The sequence below is a fragment of the Mustela nigripes genome, chromosome X (assembly GCF_022355385.1).
Source record: "Mustela nigripes isolate SB6536 chromosome X, MUSNIG.SB6536, whole genome shotgun sequence".
Lineage (NCBI taxonomy): Eukaryota > Metazoa > Chordata > Mammalia > Carnivora > Mustelidae > Mustela > Mustela nigripes.
Genome location: NC_081575.1, coordinates 123,983,586 through 124,006,866, shown reverse-complemented (window position 1 = coordinate 124,006,866; position 23,281 = coordinate 123,983,586).

The window sequence follows — 23,281 nt, the reverse complement described above, 5'->3', positions numbered from 1 at the left end:
GGCTGGGAAGGAAATCCTAAACAAACACAGGGACAAAGAACAAATGTGTGACAAACATACACAGGTGGCAGCATCTCCCTGCTCCGTGTCCTCAGACACTTTGATTCAGGTCAGGTCCTGTCTGCGCAGGAGAACGAGGGCCACTGCTCTCCATGTGGAGCCACTGGAGGGTCTCTGAGCCGCACCAGGAACACGTCGTAAACTCGAGTGCCCTCGACATGCGTCCTCCTGAGACACAGACAGGTTACCTGCTGTTGCGTCTATTACCGTGCTAGAGAACTTTCCTGTCCCCAGTATCTGCTGCCTTTCCCCACATGTCCTTCTAGGAAGCCTGCGTTCTGCTCACAGTGCTGGTCCTCACTGAACTGCAGAATTTTTATGCAGCTCTGCCTGTAGACCCTGAGGGCTTTCCAATGCTTAGAGGGATCTTGCTTCCTGAATAAGGGTGTTGTGGTTGGGGGTGACGGGTGTCATCATGTGTGAGCTCGGAGGTGGTTCTTCTGCCTCGTCTCCACAGGTCTGAGCCCAGGCTGGGCCTGCCCACAACTGCAAGAAGCACCCTTTTGCAGGAGACGTGGACGTGTCCACAAACAGACATTTATTTCCTTTATGGATGGACCTGTCCTTGTGTGGCAGGAAGACAGACACCGTATTCTAGACTTTTCGCTGTACCTGCTCCTTCCCAGTAGCCTCAGGCTCTGAATGAGCTACAGGGCAAGGGGACCCGTGGTGGGGGTGGCACGTGTGTCCTTTGCTGGGTGGTGTGCCTGACACCCTGAGAGCTTTTGCCCTCTGGAGAGCCTGGGAAGCCTTCCCAAGGTACACACGTGGCCGGCAGCAGAACAGGTGGGGGTCGGAACCAACAAAAGAAATAACAGGTCAAAGGCTTAGACGTACGTGGACAGATCTGTGCCCCTGTCCGCTTCCCGGCTTCCTTCAGAGTTGTCCCTCCATGCGGTGACCCGTTCCCCTACGAGACTGCCGGCCACCGTCCCCAATCCCACCAGCCCCGAGTGCGAGAAGGCGGATGCATGACTGTCTGGCGGTGCACCGACCCGGCGCATGGCCCCTGTCCCCCGCACCGAGGCAGCTGGAAGGCGCTCGGAGGGCATGTCCAGGGGGTGCCCAGCCTCTTGGAATCCTTCCTGCCTGTGTCCCAGGTGGCTTCCCGCAGCTAGACTCCCCGTTTGGAGTGCAGTTCCTCCCGGAGCAAGGCACGGCACCACTGCTCCAATCTGCGTGTGGGGACAGGAGCAGAGTGATCGCAGGGACACGTTCAGGAGGGTGAGTGGGGACACGTGAGCAGCTGTGTCTTCCCGCCCCTTCTCGGTGGTCCCCACCCCTCCCCAGCCTGCACCCTCCTCCTGAATCCCCCTTTTTAGAGGCGTTAATGTGTTTTGAAGGTTTGATTTATATGCTTCCCCTAAATACTTATTGCTCTGTTCACTTCTAAACAATTTATTTTGTTCAATATGTGCAGCTTCGGCTTTCTGTTGTTATTTTAAAGTTGGATGCGGACGACCCCCGTTGGTGCGTCTGGCGGATCCCCAGGAGCCCCGAGGGGCAGGCGTGTCACCGTATCCCTGCGTGATGGGCCCATCTGTCTTCCTGTCAGGGGCTCGCCTCGCTCCTGCGCGCCCCCCCTCCATTATGCAAACGACCCCCGTCGGATGGTGCGCGGGGTAATATCGGAAACCAGGACGCCGCGGCTGTCCCCGGGAGAGGGTTTGGTGACGTCGGCCGGTGCTGCGGGAGGCACACACGGGCCCATTCTTCTTCTCGGGTTTTCCGCGGGGACGTTGTTCCTGGCTCCGAGACCGCGGGTCTGCCGAGCACGGCCGCGTGCCGACGTCGGTCTGGGGGCGGCGGGTGTCCCGGTCTGTGCGCGTCTCCGTCGGGGGCCTGCGTCCGGGCGCGCGTTGACTGAGTGCACTGCGCGGATGCAGACGCCGGAGCCCGCGTCCCACGCACCTGCGCCTCCTCCTCCATGCTGGTCCCCTGTTTCCTCCCGGCTGCGGGGCTCCTTCTTGGAGGAGTCGCAGGGAGTAGGACCCCCAGCCCTGCGTTGCCTGTAGCCCTCGCTGAGTGGATTGGTTCACGCGCCGCACCGGCCAGAGGCACCTGCGGACAATTACAGGGGTGTCCGTCCCTGTGCAGGTGGACCTGACCTCGCGGAGGCGAGGGCCCAGCGGGCGCCGCAGGCGAGTAGGTCCGCGGTGAGGAGGGGGCCACAGGCAGCTCGGAGGGCTCTGCTGCTGTGGTGGTGACGGGTCCAGCGCATCTGCCCAGGAGCTCAGCGCCTCTGCTGTCCTTGGTTCAGGGAGTCAAGGCCCAGAGAGGGCAAGTGACCTTGGGAAAGCCACAGAGCCCAGACGTGAGCACCTCCGGGCTGGACCCCGCTCCTCGCATGGGAATCCAAATCCGCGCTACTGAGCCCTGCGCGTGGCCGGTGGACACAGAGAGGGAGCTGGTCCCGGAGGAGGAGGTCTCTGCACTGAGCCCCGGAGGTCTCATCCGAGGGTGCCCTGCTGCGTCTGCCCTGACCCGTACCTGACTCTGATTATTGGAGTTGGAGGAAGCAGAGGGAAGGCGTGGCCCGGGGCCCCGTGGGCCGTCCCAGTGTGGATTTGGGACCTGCCAGGTGGGAGCCACTGGGGTCCTCCTCATGGTGGTGCGGGCAGGCAGCTCTTCCTGTCCCAGAGTGGACAGGAGGGAAGCGGGTGTGGGGCTGTGGATGCCACACCCTCATTTTCCCCCTGGCATTGGTGGGAAACCCCAGGAGGGGCCAGGGTCACCGCCAGGGTGACTTTCCTTGTGTGGCAAAGGATCGGTGTCAGGGAACCCTCTGCCTGCCCCCTAGGCCACTCCCTGCAGGCTGCGTGTCTGCTCCCCCAATCTCCCTGAGCCGTCCCAGCCCCCCCCCCCCCCTTGCAAGGAGCAGCACCGCCTGTCAGCCCTGCGACTCCTGCTTCTGGTAGTTTCCATGAGCCCCGTGAGTTCGCATGAGCGGCCGGCTGGTCCGTCTTCTGTGCCTCTAGGGGAGAGGAAAAGCTCACGGTCTGAGTGTTCATGTCAAGAAGACAGAGGAAGGACAAATCCAAATCACGCCGGGCACACGCGGTCCTTGGTGTGTGGGTGCCCAGGACGCCCTCAGAAGCGCGGCAGCTTCTGGTAAAACAGGCTGATTTCTACAAGAGGAAGAAGGAGTCTCGTGTCCCGGGAATCCTATAGGATTTGTGCTTCCGTGAGAGGCTCCCGCTTCCCGGTGCCTCCAGCCTGCAGGTTCACCCACGTTCTCCCAAACGCTGGGCTGGTGTGTGTACTTGTCGGTTGCACCCAGCCGTGCCCTATACCCACACCCACGTACAGCTCGATAAAGGGTGCCACGAAAAACCAGGCCCTCATCAATCGTGCCCCGACCTCAGAGCTAGTGTAAATTGAAACTACAGGAGAAGGATATTCTTACAGTTTTCCAGCGATACAGTTGGGAACTTAAAGGCGGCCGACCCACATCCTTGGAAAAAATATGCCTCACCCCAAAGATGGATGAAGACACGGAAAGCCAGAGTCAGCCTTGCGTTACAGAGAATGCAGAAGCAGGGCCCCATCATGATCCTTGTCTGAAAGCAAAAATTCTGGGCCAATTGGCGTCCCCACGAGATTCCACTGAACACCTAAAAAGAAAGAGAGAGAGAGAGAAAAAAAAAAAAACCCAGTAATTCCATCCACATGCAAATCTCTCATGAAAACCGAGAGTTGCAGACTTTACCATAAGATGGGCACCGGGAAGGTTGTCCGTGCCCCTCGCGCAGGTGTGGACCAGCTCTCCTGTCCCAGCCAGGTGCCCAGAGAAGCCCCCACAGCAGGTGCCCAGGGACCTGTGCTTAGGAGCGCCCGGCAGACACTCGTGCATGTGCCCTGGAGAGAGGGACTGTCGGAGCACAGCACAGCTGATCCGGCAGCAGACTGCTTTCATGCGCCCCTAAGTATTCTCACAGGTTCCCCGGCACCCTGATCGGGAAGCACGCTCGCCTTTCAACACCGTCGCGGAGAACCCGCCTTACATACGCTCCAGTCACCGCGCGCCCATGCATGCGCGCACACATTCCTGTCAGTGCGCGCGCACGCATTCGCGTCACCGCGCGCCCATGCAAGCGCACACATTTCCGTCACCATGCGCGCGTACCCACACACGCTTTCCCAGCACCGTGCGCCCAGGCCCACGCACGCAGCCCCATCACCGGCCGCGCACTCATCTCTGTCACCGTGCACCCATGCACGTGCGCACGCATTCGGGCATCGCGTACCCATTCCCGGCATCACGCGCCCATGCATGGAACACGCATTCCGGTCTCCTCGTGTGCACACACACAAACGCGTTACCCGCACCGTGTGCGCACATACGGACACGCACATTTGGACACATGCGTTCAACACTGCCCTCTGGGCGTCTCACTTTGCTGAGCTGGGGCGCCGGGGACCAGAGATGGACAAGCCTCCTGTTGCCATGCTCTCGGGTACGCGCTCCCAGGGGAAGAAAGGACCCACTGTTCGCAGCGTCCACGGAGAGTTACAAGTTCATTTTGGAAATGCAATCCCAGGCCTCCCTGGGCACTTAGGGAGCTCGGTGTGTCGGGACACACAGAAGCCCAGCCCAGCGACCAAGCTTCTCACGGGGTAGCCATGATTTATGACGGGGGAGGCCCTGCAGCCGGCGCTGAATTTCTTCCCAGACCGCCCACGTGTTTTCTTCGTCCGAAGCTGAATGAACATTATCCACTTCCTATTTTCAACGCTCCTCCTCCTCCTCCTTCTGGACGCGGACGTAAAAAACCCTCAAGTGTTCTCTAACCCGCCGCCGGCAGGGGCCTCATGTTGGCTCCACTGTGCGTCTCTCTGCTAGAACTGTGCCAAGAACCAGTCCCCTACCCTGGTGCAGCCGTCGACCCTGATGGTCCCGAGTGGCTGGGCACGGGTAGCCAGACGTCAGACACGGTGGGAATACAAAAGACATAAAATAAATCAGGGGCAGGGACCCAGGTGGGGAGGTTTTGTGTTGACGCACACACCCATGGGCGGTCCACCACGTAAAGTGCGTCTAGCCCCGGACCGGAGGAGAGCGCGGCCCTTCGCACTGAATGGAAGCGCACGCCGTTGTGCGTGCTCGCGCACCGAGGTTGGCAAGGTCTCGCTGCTGGGTTGCGCACAGTCCGGGGTGGGTCTCGCGGAGCAGGTGACGCCGGGTGCTGGCTCGTAGTGGCTCTGCCACGGTCTTGGAGGAGCCAGGATGCCCATGGCTGAGGGCGTCTGTCCTGAACCCGCTGCCTGTGGCCACCGTGGTCGCTCATATGTGGGAACCCTGGGCGCCCAGGAAGACGGCAGCTTTCATCCTGGGTTGTTGCAGTGGCTGTACTGTGAGGAGATCCCACGGAATCGCAGCGTGCACGTGAGACGCAGGGAGCGCGTGTGGACACGCAGAGGGCGCATGCGGCTAAGCGCACGAGGGGCGGAGGACAGGAAATGTCTTCGTCAGGCGCGGGAGGGACGCAGTGACTCAGCGGGCGCACTGGGACAGGAGCGCAGCGAAAGTCTGTGTGCGACACCCCGGGGGGGACGCAGGTCGTCATACGTGTGTCCCAGTCTGTGCCATGTGCACCAGCAAGAGAAAACCCCCGCGCACGGTGCGGAATTAGTCTATCGCGCGCCCCTGTGGATTTATCCGCCAACAAAGGCAGGGCAGGAGCCTAATAATGCAGGACAAGGGGACGGGCAAGGACAGAGATATATGGGGACAGTCTGGAGTTCCCAGTCAGTGTCCTTGTAACCCTACAACTGCCCTAAGAATATCACATCTGCTCATTTACAGCAAAGACCGGAAGATAATCAGGTGAGTCTGTGTCCTTGACACCGAGCCCATGGCTCAGTGCTCGAAATACAGGATCTGTGGCTGAGGGGTCGCGTCCAGGCGGAAGTGCCCCTCCGAGACCAGGCTGTGGCCGGGTCCACTGCGTGGATAGAAACGGGCTTTGCTGGTCTATTTATGTTTCTCCTTCAAAACAAAGCCGTGGGTGGAATCAAGCCGGGGTCTGAATGAAATTTAGAAACCGTTCCAGGATGGGGTTAGAGATGCACACAGAGTCTGGAAGGTGAAAACCCTTTCTTGGTGTTTCTAGCAGTGACAGGGAACAAGTGGGTCCCCAGCCTCCCCACTGTCCACCACGTCACATGCAGTCCCTCGAGGTTGTAGACACATTCCTGCTGCCCCGGGACCTTTGCACTGGCTGTTTCTTGTGCTTCCCATGCTTCTCTCCAGAGATGTTCACATGGTTCTTCCTTCCACTCCTCCTGGTCGTTGCTGAGCGGTAGCTTCTCTAGACCGTCATGGTCTAGTTCTTGAAAATAGTCCTCCTCCTACCTGGGCAGCATCGAGCCTGCCCTGTTTCAGCACAACGAAGGGAATCCTCACCGCCAGGAACGCCATGTGTGTCTCCTACACTGTGTTCACTGCGCCGCTCCCGTTGGAAGGGACGCCCTAGACGGGTAGGGTCGTGTCTGTCTTTTTTAGGGCCACCCTTGAATGCAGGCACCTGGGACGCACTGTAGGAACGCTTGTGCCAAGAATGAGTGATGCCCGCCATGCCGCCTTGCTGAGAGGAATCCCGTGTCTTCCCCGCAGGGCATTACTCCGTCCCCATGAAGCACCGGCTTCTCTCCTTGGTCTCCGTTGTTAGGATGTAACGTTGCGGCAAATGTCACCTCCTCCATGAAGACCTCCCTGATGACCGCAGCCTGGCCCCGGCCTCCTGGCCCCTCGTCCATTGTGCCCCAGGGTCTGCGGAAGCTTTCATTTCCGTCTGTCCTTCTGTCCCGGTGCACGGCATCGGCGTCCAGCTCTTCGGTTGACGGTGCCGTCGTTGGAACTAGGACGTTCCTGAGTTCTTTGTTCAGGGCCGGCAGCTGCCACATAAAAGCATCTGCTTGTGCATTTTCAAGTGTTTAAAAGTATTTTTTGTCCGCGTTTTGGTTTTGTGGCGATTGTTGTGGGTTCCCGTAGAGTTGACGACATCTGAAAATGTGTTACAATGTTGCGCTGCTGCATTTGTATCTGATTTCATGGAGATCATGGTACAGTCCCCTGCGGTGAAGACGTTTGAGGTGTTTAAACATGTGTCTTTGTCCCCTCATGCATCTTCTGGGTCTACGGAGGTCATTCAACGCTCTCACCGGCTAGGGCACGCGGTGGGTAGGAGTGCCGTGCGTTTGGAGCCGTGGTGACATGTTGGACGTCCCCAGGACAGCTCCTAAGTGGGGGACACGTATCTGGCCCGCCCGCACGGACCCTTCACAGCCACGCACGTCCTTTCAAGATCACGGGTCCACCCCCGTCTCTGTACGTTTGCCATTGTGGGGCCACGGTCTAAGTGTGAGCCTGTCCTCCAGGACCTGGTGGGATCAGCGACGACCCCTCAGCCGCGTTCTGTGGAGATGTATGGAAGCTGCCGTATCCGTCACCAGGTTTCCCTGCGGCTCAGGATTATTGCAAACATGATGCACTTTGGAGCAAGACCCGGTGGGGTGCCGTGTGCCTCGTCCACCGTGAACACGCCGTGCAAACCCTGTACCGGCTCCTGGGGCCGTGGCCCTGCTCCCTTCCCCAACTCCAGACTGACTGTCCTGTCCCACGGGGGCCACACCACAGTCCTGGGCTCTGTCCCCAGCCGGCCCCTCTGGGGGTCTCCCTTGCCCTCTGGCCCCGGTGCTCCCTGATGCCCCCCTGCCTCGCTCCTGACGTGTCTTGCTTTGCTGGGGCACATTCTGCCCAAGCTGCCTAGCAGGGTTTTGTTTTTTTGTGTGTTTTTGGGTTTTTTTTTTTTTTTTTTTTTGGAGAATATGAACTATACAGCGTGAGTCCCGAAGGAGCTGGTGTGGGGGCAAGATGAGCCTGTGGGTGACCCCACACCGATCAGGGAGGTCCCCTGACGCATGACCGTTTCGAAGAGGCCGTCCTGCCTCCCAGCCCTGGTTTAAGCTCAAGTTTCGGCCACGTGCGGATACCCCGGGGAGAAGAGAAGCCGCACCCACGACCGACCACACGTGTTTCTTCTGATGGGTCCGTGGGGACCAGCGGTTCAGGTCCCCGTTGATGCCACAGAGAATGGGATTTGAGGTATCTGGCGTGTCTGAGACACATGGGAGGCACCACCGAGTCCCGTCCGAGTCATTCGGGGACAGTTTCTCTGCAGGAAGCCGGGTCCAGGAACACAAAGGCTGTGCGGGAATTCATAGCCGTGGCGTTTCCTGGAGCACAGGGCAGGGAAGGTTTGGCACGTGGGGAACCTCCCGTTTCGTAGCCTGGTTTCCCTTCCGCCTCTCATCACCCTGGGCTCTGCCCTCCGGCCGGCGCTTCTGGCGATGTCTAGTGACGTGGGGTGGGTAGGGAGTTTCCTGCAAGCTCTGGGGCGTGAGGGCAGCTGCGTGTCTGAGGACGGGGTCAGCTGTTTCTCTGGAGACCTCAGGTGCCTAATCGCAGTGTCCCCACGGTCACTCTGCGCATGGGTGGCTGAGCTCGTGCTGCTTCACACAGGGACTCACTGCTTTCCCTCACCCTGTGCCTTCCCCACCCACATCACACCCTCCGGAACCATAGCCACGGTTCCATCTCAGGGTTGTCCTCGGTGGCTCCCCTGGTGCTGGGGGTCGTGCCCCGTGGCGCAGGGTCCTGCTGATGCCGGGAGCCGGCTCTCCAGAGGGTGAGGCAGGTGTGGCCGTGTCCGTGACGGACCCGTTTGTGACCAGGAAATCAGGCAGCAGAAAAGCGATCGCCGAGGCACGTGGGGAAAACGGAAATGAGCCGACACTTGAGGAAATCCCAGAACTTGAATCGTGGGGTTGCCGTGTGCCCCAGCATTTCCCTGCCAGGCGTGGGTCCCCGAGGACCGGAAAGGGGCTCAAGACAGTGTTTGTGGGCGAGTGTTGACAGCAGCGCGATCCACACCAGCCAAGAGGTGGAAGGACCCCAACGTCGAGCGACGGACCAACGGACGGATGAACGGGAGGTGTGTGGACGCAGGGAGCAGGGCTCAGGCACGAACAGGAACAGAGCTCTGACCCCGGCCGCCCCGTGGGTGGAGCTCGAGGACACGATGCTCCCGAGAGAAGCAGACGCGTGAGGTCCCGTCGTGCATGATCCCCTTGATGGGAAACGGGTTAAGGTTAGGGACGGTGAATGGTTCCAGGGTCTGGAGAAGGGACAGGGAGTGGGGGCGGCCCATGGGGACGGGGTCTCCATGGGGGGACGTGAGAACGCAGGCTTTGGAGCCATTTCCCAGGCGTGCACTGGGCTCCTCCGTCCGCTCCAGAATCTATAGGAATGGTGAGGTCTGCGAGCCCAAGCCGCTCACGGAAAACCTGGCCCATGCCGTGACACGGGGTGAACCACAGACACCGATGGGACGGGCACCGCGCAGGCCAGGAGGACCCCGCCTACCTGGGGCCACGTGCAGGGGAGCCCGGCCTGTGCCGCCGCACAGAGACGCGTGTCTCCGTCTGGGTGGGAACGTTTTGCTTCCTCCGCGGCCCGTCCGGGCTGACAGGCGGGGCCGGGGGGGGGGGGGGCGCGTGTGAGCAACGCTTGATCTGACAGCTTCACGCATCAAAACGCGGCAAATAGAATCCGATCAAAGTCCACGCCGGCTGTCGGCTCCCGAGGTCGGCGAGGACACCGGCGTCTTCATTGGGGAGGTGACAGTTCCCTGTCTCCACAGCTGGGCTCCCGGGACTGCAAACACAGTGGGGACGGCTAGCGGATGGGATCTCCGAGACGCCGCCTTATACGCAACACACAGATCAGACACCGACCAGCTCCGCGGTCACCGAAAGCGCGTCCTTCCGTCCCGCGGCACACGTGGGTTTTCGAAACCCAGACTTTTGTGCGGAGTCTGTAGGGGAAGCCGGAGCAGCCCCGGCGAATGGTGGGGTATTATCTGTCCGGCACGTCCTGCGACTTACCGGGATGGATAACAGGTCTACCCACATCCTGACTCCACTCCTAGGGCCAGGCCGGCGTCCCGTTGCTAAAGGCAAAACGTGCACGGGGACCTAGGACGGGGGAAGGGGTGTGCGACGCAGGAAAAGGCAGCCAGCGGGCCGGCCGACAAGTGGGCTCGGGAATTGCAAACCCGTGCTTCTCTGCGGTCTGGCCCCGCCGGCGGGACCACACACCGTTCCTCCTGACCCCGACACTCCTCAAGCAAGGTCCAGATGTTGCCCTGTGCATGTGGGCGGCCTCGCAGCCTGTCCCGGGACCCCCGTCCACACCTAAGGGACCGTGAGGCACACTTGGGTCCTTCCTAACCGTTCTGAGGTTCTGCAGGAAGTCCCCAAACGCAGCATCCCCTTAGCAAAAAAATAAAAGGAAGCCTGGTGCGTGTGGGCTTTCCTGTTGGTTCAGCCCGACGCGGGGGCTGAGAGACGTTCTGACGGGCACACGTGGGTTTAGGGCTAAACCCGTGAGCCATCCCAAGACCTGTGCGGGGCGGACATGTCCCCGTGGGGCTCCCACAGGGCAGACGTGTCCGGTGCATTTCCCGATGGTCAAGAGGAGAAGCTGGGATTGGGTTCGTGTCCAGCACGTACCCGAACCTCCCGCTTCTGGCCTCGGAAAGGAGAGGCGGGGGCGGGGGGTCTGCTTGCCGGGGAAACCGAGGTCGGGGTGGTGGTCTGGGACCCGCGAGGAGCCTGGTCGACGGAGTCCCGGGGTGCGTGGATTTTCACACCGAGGGACGTGTGTAGAAGTGCTTAAAATTGCACGATGTCCAAGGCCTCGATGACGCTTGTGAGCAAACGGGGACTCGGGTGTGTGGTCCCGCTCGGACGCCGTGTGGGACGCGAACTTCGTACACGGGTGTTGGTGCCACGCCACACGGACAGGCCACGTCTGCGTCCTGTCCCCTGGGCCTCGGGCTTCAGACGTCTCCCACCACGTGCGTCTGCTTTCAACTCCCGTGTTCACTCCCCTGCCCTGATGTCCGTCCACTGTGGCCGTCTCTCCCGACAGACCCCGCGCAGGAGACGGCGTGGACGACGTCCACCGTGGACGCTTTCCTTTCTGTTCCCGTGGGAGAGCCGTTTGCTGACAAGCCCCCCTTGGGCTGGGACTTTGGGGGCCGTGTCCTGATTTTTGTAAGGCAGCCGAGCCCGCGGCGTCTCACGTACCCCAGTGGGCTGCTTTCCACTTCCACTCCCGTGGCCCCAAGAGCCCCGTCTTCCCTGCCAGAGCCGAACCAGAGACGCCAGTCTGGGGCGCGCCCCGGGCCGGTCCAGGTGTGCGGGACCAGGAGGGGGCACGCGGCGTTTGCATACCAATGGGCGTGATTTGCATGCGGCAGCCAGGAAAATCCCAGAGCAGCAGCTGAAGGGAAACTTAATCAGGGTCCTCGGGGTTGGAGGACCCCAGCTCAATAGGACCAGCTGTTTCCAGCTCCTCCAAGGGCAGGAATGAAAATTAAATGAAATTACATAAAAAAAGAGAAGAGTGTGGACAGACGCCCGCCCGAGCGCAGAGGAGGTAGGATGACCCCATGCAGGGTCCCTGACGGTGGTGGTCGCAGGTGCCACAGGTGAGACCCTCCCAGCACGCCCTGCCGGCCGCTGGTGCCACGGTCTGGCCGGCGAGGGGCGAGCGGGGCTGCGTCCCGGGGGGGGGCAGGTCTGTGACGCAGCCTGCGTGGCCGTCACACCCGCCTGGGTTCTCGTCGCTGCAAAGGTTACGATGCAGAGGAAACACCGGGTACGAGGGTCCAAAGGAGCTGAGAAAAGTGGAAAGAGGCCTGGGACCCAGCCCCTGCCCTGCCCACCTGAGCTCGTCACGGCTCGTGCACACGTGTGTTTGCACATACGTGACTCCTGCGCGTGGCACGCGTCAGGGGACAGAAATCTGGAGGGACTGACCCGGTGGTTTCAATCCTGTGAGATGCACGTGCTGGTGCAAAACATATACACGATCAATTCTAAAGTGTGTTTCTATCCCTCCTCCGCACTCACACCGCCACACTTCACCGGCGGGTGACGGGGAGGGTGGGTCCTCGAGGGACACGGGAGCGTCGTGCGAATCCCGAACCTGTCCGTGGGCAACAGTGTAAAATACGCGATACAATGTGTACACATTGTATCTTTTGTCTTTGTAGCTGAGTCATGTGTACGGGTCGGATGTAGGAATAGTGATGTTATTTGAATCTTAGTAAATACACTTCCCTACGTAAAACAGTATAGAATAAATGATATAATATGTACATATTTTGTATATTTTGTATAACTGTTACATAGGAGTCCAATATATAATAATAACTTTATTTGATTCATATTAAATACAGTTATCTATATAAAATCATATAGAATAAATGATGCAATATGACATTTATATATCTTATATATTTTTCATATTTATAATTCAGTTGTGCATGTTTCACATTTATAACCAAGTTTTAACTAACTACATACGAGTGGATTATACACATAGTAACTTTATTTCAATCATATTAAATGTAGTTCTCTATATAAAGCGATGTATAATAAATTTAAATATCTATATATTTTTTGTATACTTTTAAATTTAAAAGTTTAATATGCTATGAATAAAATACATAATGATTAGCTTGATTTAAATTGTATTAAATGTACTTATGTAAAACAGTAAATTTAATGTATACTATATTATAAACTATAATATATTTTATGTATATTTTTATTTTTATATTTTATAGGCAAGGTATGTATAATATGGGTCAAACATATAAATAGAAACTTTAAGTCATGTTAATACACTTATTTTTATAAAGCAATAAATGTTATATTCAATACATTATAAAATAAAATATTTATACTATATAAAACACAATATAAAGCATATAATATACATTTATACATTTATGATTTACATTTTTACATATGGCACCTAAGACATTAAATACACAAGTAATAACTATGTGAATCACATTAAATTTGCTATTTTTGTGAAACAATAAATAAATAATAATTTATAAAATATCCTCGTATACTTTGTATGTATTTATGTTTCATATACAAGTTGCCTAAAACACGAGCTTATTTATTTAACTATTTATTTAGCTACGTAAATGTATTTACTTATACCAACTCCATAAATGTATTTATTAACTACATAAACAGTTACTTTGTTTAAATCATATTCAATACACTTGCCCGCAGGAAACACGCAGGACGCCGCGGCCGGACGGGTGCGTCCCGTGGTGCGGTGCCGGCCGCTCCGTGTGCCGGTCCCGTGGGAGGTCAAGTCCCCACGCTGGGCGGATGAGACGCATCCCTCACGTTCCTGGTTTCAGACGCGCCGACGGCACCAACGGTCGCCCCCACTTGCAACTCTGGACTCGCCCGTGATCTCGGACGCGGTCGTCGGAGCGGCGAGCCCACCGTCTGTTTCGTGGGCGTGGACGTGGGGCCTGAGGACGTGGCCAGAGCGTCCGTCCAGGAGATGCCAGGGGCCGTGAGCCGCGGGGTCGCACCGCCGGCCGTGGCAATCCGGGTGTCGCGGGGGGAGGCCGGCTGGGTCCCCCCCGAACGGGTGTGTTGCTCCCATTGGCAGCCAGCAAGGAGCCTGATGGCGGCGCTCTGACCCACGGGCACCCCAGCCGCCACGGAGAGCTGGCTGGTGTCCACGGAGGGTCCGTGCCTGAGCCCGTGGCTTCACGTGCGGTTGGAACACAGGGGCCGGCAGTGCCCTTTCGGGGACGGGGACCACATGCCGTTCTCCTCTGAAGAGGCGCCGCATCTGGAAATCCACGGGCAGGGTACTGAGTCCTGGGACGAACGTATCCTTCCCGCACACTGGTGTTCCCGGCGAGAAGAGGGACGGAAGCCGTGTCGGGGGGAGGCATGTGTGGTCACGCTGTCTGTCGGCGAGGCTCGCTGCGGATTCAAGGACGCGTTTCTCTCTCGGTGGCTTTAGGGGCTGGTCCGTTGGCGGCACCGTTCTTCTCTTGGAGGCTCAGCGTGGCCCACGGGGGCGGGGACGATGCTCCAACCCGTCTCCCCTGTCCTCGACACCGGCCCACGTGTCTCTCTTGCATACAACACGCGGTGCTCGGCACGTCGGTCACTCTCCCTCCTGGATGCCCGTCAAAGCAGGTGAGTTGGTCCAGAATTTGGGTTCCGAGTTCCCCAGCCATGCCCAAGAGGAGAAATGGTTCCGGTCATGGACGTCTCAGCTGCCGCGTAGGACACGGTCAACGGGGTTGAGTCCACTGTATCTCGCATTGTCACAACATCTTTATTTTTATTTTTGCTTACTTTGGTAGCATCTTTAAAAATAAAGGGTCATTTCATGCTTTGAAAAGAGACGGTCAAGCTGCTTTGCCCAATGACAGGAGAGAGTTAAGCCACGGCAGGACAGCGTCCTGGGACAGTGTTGAGGCGGGAAGAAGATGGGCGGTGTGGTTCTTCACCATTCGGGGGGTCCAGGGACTCTGCGGCGAGCCGTCCAAGCTTTTGGACAACTGACAACGTTCACGAGTGTGGAGATGTGCATCGGAAGGAGTGGCCGGTCATGGAACCATCCCCGCTGGCCAAGAGGACATGGTCATTAGGAGCAGAGAGAAGAACCCTTCGCATGGGGGTGGGGGGTGGGGATCTTGGGTCTTGGTGTTGGGTGTTGGGTCTTCATCCATGGCATGGCCTTGGAGAACCGCCATCCACAGTCCCATCGTTGGGTTCATTCTTGTTGAGGAGGCTGGTCTGACCTCTCGGAGGGCGTCCTCCACGCCTGCATGGGCAGCACGTACACATCGGCACATTCTTGCCCTTGATCCGAGGATCCTCGGGGCCCCGGCATGAGGAAGGTCTGAACACAAACACCGGACACCATGGATAGACGTGCAAGACCAAACGGTCTGCACCCGAGTTCCCAACCCTCGCTCCCAACCCGACCGTAGCCGGCTCTCTGGACACATGACTACCCGGACGGCCAGAATCTCTCTGGCCTCGTCTGTGCGTGGACGACAAGACAACACGGCGGCCGGGCAAGAACCGCGTCAGGATCCTCCGCGCCCCGCCTCGGGGCCAACGGGTTGAATCTGCAGGGAAGGGAAGCAATTTAAAGGTCTTTGACGGAGCAAACCGTGGGTGGCGCAGAGCACTGGCTTCTCTGCACCGAGTGGCTAAATTATAATTATATCCCACTCTGCGTTCCCCAAAGAAGCACATGCTTGTAACCGGACCCTGCCTTGGTGAGCGGCTCTTATAAATCTTCTCCCAAGGTCGAGACTCGCCGGCGGTGGGAGGGGGGAGCCCGCTGGAGTCGTGGGCGGAAGGCAAGGGGCGCGGGGTCCGCTGTGTGGCCGGCTCCGTATTTACGACGCGTCGGTTCTGGAGACGCAGCGTCTGTGCTGGGTCCGGCGGCACGAACCCTCGGCCCACGTTAGGTCTGTCCCTTTGCCTCTCGGGACCGTATCTCCCGGCGAAGGAAAAACTACACGAATGCCTTAAAACTAATACACTCGGTGCCAAGAACCCGGACAGGGGGGCGGCCAGGAAGGGCGGCCCTAAGGACGCGGCTGATTTGTGGCATCCCTCATTCCCAACGGCTCTGGCGGGAGGAGCATAAAGAAGAGAAAAACAGAAACGCTGAAAGGAAAGGTCCGGCCGCGGTGGCCGGGTGGAGCTGGCGGAAAGGGGTGCGGAGCTCGGGCGGGCCGCGTGGCCAACCCGCGGCGTCCACGTCCCCGGGGGCGGCCCCGGTTGGGCCTCAGCGCCCTGCTGTCTGGGTCGGGAACCCTCCGGAAGGGCCGGGCTTCCTGAGGACACGTAGTCCTGCCGAGTGTGTTTTGCAAACCAGCCTCGCGGAGGGCGGCTCTTAGCCCAGCCCAGCCTCCATGATGCTTTCCCCGGGCAACCGCTGGGAACATTCCTGTCCTAATTCTGCGGTGGCGCCGGCTTTCCAGCCAAAGTCCGTCGGGTTCAGCTCCACAGGGTGGCATTACGATGCCCCTTTGTCCCAGAGGCGGGCCTGGGGGCTGGGGTCTGCCCCTGGTTCCTAGGAAGTCATGGAGGCTCCTTTCGGGCTCGGTCCCTATAGTTATAAGGCAGGACCTGCTGGGTGGGAAGCTCAGAGGGGAAGATGAGGCAGACGGAGAGCCCAACGCCTCCAACGGGTTAAAGAATTTTCCTTAAACCAGTTGGCTTGGGTGAAGAAGTGGAGGGCTACCTTTGAAACAGAGATCACGTTGCTCACACCCGCACACCTGCAAAGGGCAGCCTGCTTGGCCGCCATCCTGAGCTGGTACCATGAGGGGCCAGGACGGTCGATCCCACGGGGACCGGAAAGCCAGGAACGCAGAATGAATCTGCAGCCCTACACGCAGCGGCCGTGAGCACGTTCCTGGGAGTCGGTGAACCGGTACAGCTCACGGACTTTGGGTGCCGCGTGTGGCCCCAGGACGGTGCGTCTTTGTAGATCCCATCGGCCGTGTAGGAACAAACACCAGACATAGCAAATGGCTGGCAGCGCTGAGCGGGTTGCTCAGAGGATGTTAAAAGGCATTATTGTCCCGTCTCGAATAGAATGGAGGAGACCCACAAAGTAAGAGGGAGAAGAAAATTCTTCACGGTCGTGTTAGGGGAGGGGAGGCATTTCGGAGTAAGTCGAGACGTTTCCACCCCCGTTTCGCTGACGTACGACACAGAATGTTCTAGCAGGTTTGTGTCGGCGGAATAACACGTGAAAACAGTGACGCGTGAGCCCGTGCTGCGGGCCGGTGTTGGAAAGAGAAGATAGTCGGATGGAAAAAGAGTTATTTTCAACGAAGGGAGAGCAAAGAGAATGAGGCACACACAAAGGAGGGTCAGAAGAAGGCACTGGGAACTCCTCTTGGGAACTGGAGGCTCGGGATAATTAGGTCACAGATTCTCAATGTTGTATGGACGACACCCATGCTGAGTCACGGGGTTCACGTGAGATTCGGGGTGAACATGGGGATGGATGTAAACAACGACTTATGATGAGGAGGACCCGCGTCTTACCTCAGTCCCTGGGATGTCCTCTCTGATCAGGAGGACCAGTGTCTTCACAGTTCCTGGAGCGTCGTCTGTGATGAGAAGGACCAGCATCTTCTCAGTCCCCGGGGTGTCCTCTCTGATGAGGAGGACCAGCATCTTCTTGGTCCCCACCGCATCCTCTGTGATGAGCAGGACCAGCATCTTCTCAGTCCCCACCGCGTCCTCTCTGATCAGGAGGACCAGCATCTTCTTGGTCCCCACCGCATCCTCTGTGATAAGCAGGACCAGCGTCTTCTCGGTCCCAAGGGCATCCTCTCTGATGAGGACCAGCATCTTCTCAGTCCCCACCATATCTTCTTATCTTCTCTGATGAGGAGGACTAGAATCTTCTTGGTCCCTAGGCTGTCCTCTCTGATCAGGAGGACTGGCGTCTTCACCGTTCCTAGACTGACCTCTTTGATGAGGAGGACCAACGTCTTCTCCATCTCCACTACATCCTCTGTGATGAGGAGGACCAGCATCTTCTCAGTCCCCACCGCGTCCTCTCTGATCAGGAGGACCAGCATCTTCACGGTTCCTGGAATCTCCTCTGTGATGAGGAGGCCGGTAGGTCCCGCTCCTCACCGGGGCTGTCTGGTACAGGGACCGGCTCACAATGTGCAAACATAATCTGAGAAAAGTGGGCAACGATGAAGGGCCGTCCCACCAGGTGGCCCGACTCACTGACTCTTCTCGGGGGCGGCCGACGTTGGTCCCCGGGAGTCCCCGCCTGGGTGTCCCTAACGTGTGTGTCCCGGGAAGGCTGCTGTGTCCCGCGTCCTGTGGGGGAGGCCGTGTGCTCACGTGTATGGCTGACAGAAGGAGCTGGAAGGTGGCCAGGCGTGGGGCTGGACGGGGCCTGATGCAAACGCCGGAGGCCGCCCCTCACGGCCAACGCCGTCTGTGACGGGAGAGCCGTCCCTGGGCTGCGTGCGGCTGTCCGGGAAAGGCACCGTGAGGACCAGGGGCTGCCTTTCCTGGCCAGTCCACGTGGGTTGGGTCCACTGGCCGAGGAAGCCACAGGCCCGGGAGCCAGAGACCCCCAGGTGGGAGGGAGCGGAACGAGCGGCTCTGACACCCACACGCTGGTGCAGCGGAACGTGCCGGCATTGGGGATTCACAGTGAATTCTCCCACAAGACACGTGGCGGTGTCCCACAGAGGCCACGGCAAAGGGCCACTCTCCGGTGGTACAAAGAAGCGGGTACTGACTCCCCACTGGACACCCTGTCCGGGGAATCAGGGCGTAGACACCCCTCCGTCCGTCTGCCACGGCGGCCACGTCTGAGAGTATCACCACGTGCCCTACCGCCGGCCCCGTCGTCCGTCTGCCGTGGGCGACACAGCGCAGACCTTACGGGGACCGCGTCTGGCACGGTCTGCACGCCGTGGGATCATCAGGGTCCCCGTGTTTGTGGGCTGCTGCGTGCGGCACGACGGATGGAAGGCGGCCGTCACGCTGGGGAGCAGCCGCGATCGCTGTCGGCTGTGGTGGAGGATGACCACGTGGTTCCAGTCGGCGAGGACGCAGGGGTGGAGACAGCGTGAGGCCCTCTCCGTGCACCCTGATGGGGTCAGGGTGAAGGCAGGTTTCCCGGGGTTGGGAGTGTCCGCGCTGCTTCCCAGAGCGGTGAGAGCCAGCGGTGCCTCAGCTCTGCGGACGGGCGTGAAGGGCGGCTGGGCCGATGGTGCTGGAGCCCCTTCCTCGCACGACGTGCACGCCCCGTGGGGCTACTTGGAAATCGTGTCCTGTGTCCAGTCATAATCAAGTTAGGATGACTTCACTGGACTGGCCCTAAAGCCAATGACGCGTGTTCTCGTAAGAGACAGAACTGGAGACGCAGACGCAGAGGAGAAGCCCCGTGAGGACGGAGTCCGAGGTGGGAGGGACGCGGCCACCAACCCAGGGACGCCGGGAGCCCCAGAAGCAGGAAGAGGAGGAAGGAGCCTCCCCTGGAGCCTCAGGAGGGAGCCTGGCCGTGTCCCGCCTGGACCTCAGTGGTCCTGCCCCCCCGGATCTCCGACTTCCAGTCTCCACAAAAGGAGCACGATGAGTTCCTGGGACTCGAGTCACCGGGCCTGTGGTCACGACTCTGGCCGCCCAGCACGGGAACGTCCTGCACAGCTGGGTGGCTGGTCGCAGGCGAGGTGAGGCCTTGGCCGGCCGGCGTCGGGGCATCGAGGTGGGAGCTGGAGACCAGAGCATGGCCCTACAGAAGAATTCATGGAGAGCCTCTGCCCTGAGGGATTCGGTGGCACCAAGAAGGACCCTTAGGTCCTGGATGTCTCTCTTGAGGAAAACGTGGGCCGCGTTCTCGATTGGGCTCGTTTCCTGGAAGGAGGAGCTCGGTGATGGGAACCGGTGTACAAGGCCGTGGAGGACGCTCGGGCCAACACGCTGGGACACAACGGCCTCCTGCAGTTCCTGGTGACCGGAACAGGCGCGTGGCAGGACGATCCCTTACCCCTGCCTCGGGGGGCAGCTGAGCCCAGCCGTGGGGACCCTCTGGTGCAGGGCTGGGTGCGGAGAGCTGCCCATGCTGGGGTTGGTGTCCTCAGATCCGTCCCTCCACTGACCCCAAGCCCAGTCTCGTGCCGCGTCAGTGTGTCTCCGTGGACTGTGCCCGGGCGTCTTGCTTCCCCGGTGGTGGAACCTGCATCCACCCATCTGGCTGGGACACCCTCGGGTCACGTCCACGCACCAGGCGGTGGCAGTATATCCTAATTGGAGGCAACACATTACGGAAAACAAACAGGTTTTCCCCCCTTTGGACGGGAATGCCAGTAGTGTGTGTGTGTGTGTGTGTGTGTGTGTGTGTGTGTGTGTGTGTGTGAAGCCGGACAGCAAGGTGGGCGTCAAGGTCCAGGCTGAGACGCGACCCGACCCAGGAGCCTGCGGGACGTGAGCTGCTTGGCCTGGGAGCCGCCGCGCTTAGCCCCCCTCTGCCCACAGTGACCCTGAGGACTCGTCCGCTTGGACGCCGCAACACAGCACGGGGAAGGTCTCGTCCCCCCCAGGGCACAGCTTTCCGGGGGCAGATCCAGCCCCCCCAACCCCAAGAGTTCAGGGTCTTTTGCAGCTGGATCCGTCCCGTCCCCGGGGCTCACAGCTGCAGCCCAGAGCCTTCTGCTGGGGGTTTTCTTGGCCGTGGGGGGAGAACCCAGGGCCGTCTGAGAACAGGAACCGCCTGGTACCAGACCGCGTCTCCGCCGTTCGGACGGAGGGACACTCCCAGACGCGCTCTGGGACTGGGCGGTTGTGACCCCACGACCTCACCCCGAGCTCCGTCCAGTGAACCAGAGGCTGGTGGACCCCTAAACCGGGGGCTGCCGCTCGGCCCCGGGGAGAAGGAGCACGTCCATCCGCCAGTGCTGCCGTGGGGTCTGGACGGGGATCTGCGTCCGGGGACCTCGGAGGCTGGACCTGGGAAGAGCTGTCAGGAGTGACTGGCCACGGAGGGAAAGCCTGCAGGTGCCCGGGACGGCGTCCCTGGACGTGGGGGGCTGCCGCGAGCACCCCGAGCCTGCGGCAGAGCTGACCCTGGTGACTCTCGTGCCCTTTGCCTCTCCGCAATGCACAGGGACTGCACCAGGCGGGAGGGATCCCGGCGGGGCCGGAGGTCTGCGCTGGTTTTAGGACAGTACCATGGTGGCCGCTTCCTTTCCGGGAGTCGGGGCTGGTGCGGGGTCGTGGGGACCTAATGCAGAGCAGAGGAGCCGTCCGGCCCGTGTGTCAGCAATCAGGTAAACACGTCCTCTCCTCTTTGTTTTTGTCACGGAGAATTACGGGGCGGGCTCAGCGTCCTCCTGGAGTGTCCGCGTTTCCAGCCCGACGCGGGGAGGGAGAGGGGCCGGCGGAGCGGGGGCCGGCGGTCGGAGGACCGAGCTGTCTGCGGGGACGTGATTAGATGCCACGCACGGAGGGCTCGGGCGAGCGTCCCTCGCGGGTCCTCTAATCATCCTTGGCACGTGCTGTCAGGAAGACGGCTTTGCAGCCGAGCGGCGGCCCATTAGCGATGAAGCAGCAAATGATGGGAACAAATAGGGTCTTAATCTCCCAAGAAAGGGGACCTGACGGGCTGGCCGGGGACGCAGGGTCCCTGAGCGACGGCGACGCTGGCTGACGGGGCCGTGTGCTTCCCTCCCGGAGGGCCGGCTCCTGCCTCCGGGGCCCGCCGCGTGGCCAGCGGTGTGGCTGGTTCCTGGGCACTGTGGGCCCTGACAGGACAAAGGGCGTCCAGTGCGGGTGCGGGCTTTGATGGAAGGAGACGACGGGATTGTACATTTTAGAGATTTGCTATGGCTTGTTGGCCAGAAGAGGTTTTGTGTGTGGGAGGGAGAGGGAGGCTTTTATGTGAATACGTAGGAAAGATGGAAGGTGCCCGAAGAGAGGGCTGGCCTTTCCCTTGGCTCTTCTGGGAGGTCCGAGCCCTCTGGGTGGGGTGTCTGATAGGGGCTTCTCTGTGCGAGTCCGTCCAGGCACCTACAACAAAACACTGTTTGCTGATTGGTCACCATCCTAGATGCTGGAAGACGGACCTGCAGGTGCACGTTGCTGTCTCCTGTGCACGAGGAAGGACGTGCTGCACCCGCTGAGACGTGGCTGGGCCTGGAGGACATCAGCCGGACCCGGAAGGACCGGCCCTGCCTGATTCCACGTACTCGGGGTCCGTAGCGGAGCCCCATCCTCACTGACAGACAGTAGACGGTGGGCCTGGGGCTGGGGGACGCGGATGGGGACAGTGTCTGATGAGGGCAGAGCTTCGTGGTGGGCAGATGGAACGTTCTGGAGATGCTTGTGGAGATGGTCGCACAACTGTTTGAATGGGCCCGATGTCACTCGACTTGTATGTAAACATGATTATGATGGCACCTCTTAGATGACGTGTGTTTTACCCCCATTTTTAAAAATTAAAGAACGCGGAAAAGGAGGTTATTAAGATGGGAAAAGGGCAATCACAGTCTCCTCCTTTGCTTTCGAGCGTGCAGAGATGACCCGGACGTGTGCTGTGATATCTGGGTGGCGGTCTTCACCGTAAAGCCACCTGACCACGTAGACGATACAGTGTGTTGGCCCAGGAAGGCGGGGGGACCGTGCGGTCCACTATCCGGATCTTTCCATGCCGAGCTCTGCTTGTGTAGGGTCTCGGAGAGGTATCTCTGAGGTGGTCAGGCACCAAAGCTGACTCGGTTCCTCAGAGAACGGGCCAAGCTCTCCACGTGTTTGAATGTGGGGAAACCAAAACGGTGACCTCCGTTGGTCCCTGGACGAGTATTGCCTGTTTGCCGTAGACCAGAGAGAGACAAGAGTCGTCTTGGGTGTGTGTGAGATAAAGTCCCAGCTCCGTCCAGACAAGGAGCCCCGAGTCGACGTCAATGCCAAGAACCACGGGGTCACCCTGTCCAGAGAGTCCTCCTGCCCCTGTATGGGTTTCTTCAGGGATGACGTCATCTCTGTCTCTGTGTAGGGTTCGACCCTGAAGACTCAGTCCCCGTCCCTGCTGTGTAGGAGGACTTTCCAGGGAGTTCGGTGGATAACCACAGAACAAACGGATTTTGCCCTAAAACTGTGAAACACACAGGGAGGAATTTAAAAATCCCACGAAACGCCTACGTGTTGATTTTTGGAAACAACTTTGTAGAGGCGTCGTTTCCACTCCGTGAAATTCACTCTTTTTGAATAAATAATTGAATGCTTTCCAGTAAATTTGCAGAGTTGTGCAAACATCGCCACAATCTAATTCTGAGATGTTCCCACCACCCCAAAAAGACAAACCACAGGCCTCTTTACAGCCAGTGCCCTGACCTCCCCCGCCACCCACCTCCAGCCCGAGGCAACCACTAATCTACTTTCTGTCTCTACAGATTTCCCTTTTCTGGACAATTTGTATAAATGAAATCATGTGGGCTTCGGCGACTGGCTCCTTCCACCGAGAAGAACGTTCCTGAGGGTCCTTGAGGTCGTGGGGTTCATCAGCATAGGATTTCCCCCTTACGGAGAGATACCATCGTATCAGAGGGGTGGACGGCATTCTATGTGTCCGCTCACCTGCTGATGGACACTTGGCTTGTTTCCATGTCGTGGCTGTAGAAATCATGGTCCTGGGAGCGTTGGTTTCCAAGTCTTTGTGGAACCACACGTTTTTACTTCTGTTGGGTACACACCCATGAGTGGGATAGCAGGGTCGGGTAGTAATCATGGGTTCAAGTTCGAAACA